This window comes from Lissotriton vulgaris, chromosome 1_1 (assembly GCF_964263255.1).
Source record: "Lissotriton vulgaris chromosome 1_1, aLisVul1.2, whole genome shotgun sequence".
In the NCBI taxonomy this organism is placed as follows: Eukaryota; Metazoa; Chordata; class Amphibia; order Caudata; family Salamandridae; genus Lissotriton; species Lissotriton vulgaris.
Genome location: NC_141685.1, coordinates 1,690,805,605 through 1,690,809,415, shown reverse-complemented (window position 1 = coordinate 1,690,809,415; position 3,811 = coordinate 1,690,805,605).

Here is a 3,811-nt window from a genome sequence, read left to right as displayed (position 1 = left end):
TTAATTTCCTAGCTCCTTAGTTTCATGTCCCCTGCTGCTCAGCCAGTGTAAGTGTGAGGTAATAGAATTCTGATGTGTGCCTGGTTGAGTGAATGTGAGTGAGAGTGTGTGGTCTGAGCAGCAAGTATGCTGCTCCCGGTGGGGACTTCCTCTTCCCTAGTACCATCTTTTACCTGTAACCCGAGACTACTAACTTGAGAATAAACCTAATGCTCTTTCATCTATACCACCGGCTACCCTGCATCTCCATTTACCACACATGCTTTTTGTGATTTGGTGTAAATCCATTCAGTAGTTTTCGAGCAAGTAAGGTTCAACATATATATATATATATATATATATATATTACCTACTGGCGGTCGCCAGTAGGTATATATAGTTAGTATTTTTTCCCTATGGGATTTCTGAACATTCTATGTCTAATAACTTTGGCGTTTGTGGACGGAATCGGCTGAAATTTTCAGGGAAATGGCACATTTTGTTTCTGAGCAGCCCCTGAAAATTTGGGGGGGGGTTCGGCAAGGGGGGGCCGAGAAAAAAGGGGGGTCCCAAAACGCGTTTTTCCCATGTTAATTTCCATAGGGCGGTTGGCCTCACTTTTAGCCCGAACGGCTGAATGGATTTCCACCAAACTTGGCAAAATTGTAGGGACTGTTAGCCCGATGTGCCTTTGCTAGGTCTCAATATATGTGCTTCAGTGGATTTTGAGAAATTAACGTTTAAAACAAGATATATATCTGTAACAGCGCTCAGGGCTGCGCTCCGGTTCGCGTACTTTTCGCGTATCGGAACTTTGCGAAGCGAAGCTGATTGGCTCTCCGGTGTCTGTCAACATTCTAAACAGTCCGGAGCGGCCGCCATCTTGTCTCTCGGTAGGATCGAGAGACAAGAGGAGGCCAAAACAAAGGGGGAAATGAAGGAAAGGGGGCAAGGTAGACCCCTTCTGACCCCCTAGGATTGATGAGGGGGATATTATAGAGCCACGCGGGGCCCCAAAAAAAAAAAATTCAGATTTTTTCGCCGTAGAGACGCGTCTTGGTACGCGAACCGGGAAGCTAACCGGCAGTGTAACGGGAGTTTGAGGAGTAGCTGATTGGCTGTCAACATTGTAAACAGTCCGGAGCGGCCGCCATCTTGTCTCTCGGTAGGATCGAGAGACAAGAGGAGACCAAAACAAAGGGGGAAATGAAGGAAAGAGGGCGAGGTAGACCCCTTCTGACCCCATAGGATTGATGAGGGGGATATTATAAAGCCAGGCGGGGCCCAAAAAAAAAAAAAAAATCCGATTTTTTTTGCCGTAGAGACGCGTCTTGGTACGCGAACCGGGCAGCTAACCGGCAGTGTAACGGGAGTCTGAGGAGTAGCTGATTGGCTGTCAACATTGTAAACAGTCCGGAGCGGCCGCCATCTTGTCTCTCGGTAGGATCGAGAGACAAGAGGTGGAAAAAAAAAAGGTGTAAATGAATGAAAGGGGTAAGGCAGACCCCTCCTGAACCCCTAGGATTGATGAGGGGGCTATTAAAGTTCCCTGCGGGGCATAAGAAAAAAAATTGCGATTTTTCGCGGTAAAGGTGCTTCCTGGTACGTTAACCGGGCAGCTAACCGGCAGCGTAACGGGAGTCCGACATATTGTGTTTTTTGAACGTTTGTGATATGTGCACGTGTGGATTTTGTCTAATTAAGGTTAAAAAAAATATATATATATCTTTAAGCGTGTTCTGGCGCGCTTACGTTTTGGGTTTGGTTTGCGCTGCAGAGACGATACGTCACGGTTATGCGATGCATCATGAGGCGTCTCACGGGCTACGTGATACGTCACTTAATAAAGAATATATTTTACAGCTATAGATATTAGCTTTTAAAAAACCAATGAAATTCACAGAAAAAAGCATAGGTTATAGACCATATATAGTTAGGAATTTGCATTTACAAAACCTTGAAAATTCACTGAAAAAACCATAGGTTATAGACCATATATAGTTAGGGATTAGCATTTAAAAAACCTTATTTTATTTGCACAAAACCATTGAAATTCCATATATAGTTAGTTGCACTAACTATATATCGCGGACCCGCAATCCACTGCTAATGATGTCACATATTACATCATTCATGACATGGTCAGTGACATCACTGATGACATCACTGATGACATCTCAAATGACATCACTGATGACATCACTGATGACATCTCAAATGACATCACTGATGACATCACTGACATCTCATTTGACATTACTGATTACATCACTGATGATATCATTTATGTGATAATACATCTTCAGACTCTAATATAACCTTAGATACACTCAGTGTAAACAGGCACTCACAGACTGTCACACATCCATGGAGTTACTCACACACCTAGTCAGTCATGCAAAGAATCAATCACATCTCCATTTCCTCAAGTATACAGTTATACACACCTTACTTATTCAAACATATAGTAACACATATTTACTCTCTTATACAATCCTTGATACAAGTTCACAATGATTCATACAGCCACTCACACATTCACTGGCCCTTATGTTCAGTTATTTATATATGTCAACTCTCACATGGAGTGTGTTTTACATATGTACTTACTTTGACATGTAGCACTGAGATATCCATTCACTCACCAATATACTCATGCACACAGTCAACTGTCCATACAGCTGTTTCTACATGCACTTTTGAACCCATACACCTAGGGAATCAACTGCTCACACATCTATGCACAGAGTTATACACCTCCCAGCCACCCACACACATACTCAGTCTCCCATACAAATACTTGGGCAACCATTCAATAACCCATATAGTTACTGATATAGCTACTGATTTAAACATGCAGCAGTTTACAGAACAACATAAATAATGATTGCCAAATTAAGACACTTTAATCACTAACCCATACACTCAGTGAGACACATTTAATCATTCTCTCATACAGTCAGTCATGCACCTACTAAATCCTTCATCCAGACACTTATACATCCACTCATTCTTCAATATGTAAGACATATTTTAACTTTACAGAAACATACAGTCACTGGGTGTTGTCATCAATGATGTCATCAGTGATGTCATCAGTGATGTCATTTGAGATGTCATCAGTGATGTCATCAGTGATGTCACTGACCATGTCATGAATGATGTAATATGTGACATCATTAGCAGTGGATTGCGGGTCCGCGATATATAGTTAGTGCAACTAACTATATATGGAATTTCAATGGTTTTGTGCAAATAAAATAAGGTTTTTTAAATGCTAATCCCTAACTATATATGGTCTATAACCTATGGTTTTTTCAGTGAATTTTCAAGGTTTTGTAAATGCAAATTCCTAACTATATATGGTCTATAACCTATGGTTTTTTCTGTGAATATATATATATATATATATATATATATATATATATATATATATATATATATACACACATATACATATATATATATATATACATATATATATATATATATATATATATATATATATATATACAATAAAGCGGGAGATTGCTGGGTAATCCGTTTGGTGGCTTTCATTGTGCAGCAGACAGCCTTTGAGGAAGGGAGTTTATCCCGAAACGCGCCAGGACTCTGCTGACGTCGAGTGTGCCTGGTTCTTCCCTGACCCTATGGATTGTCGAATGTGGAGTGCACCCCGCAATGGGCAACCTGTGGAACTTAATAGAATTCGGCTGGCTCGGTCGAGGGGAGCACCGCTGCAGAACTTGGCGGTTCCTGCGCTGGACTAATGTTCGGCGGGCTGGACCATTTGACAAAAGGCAGCATTGGGGGAAGATTTGTGATGACACAC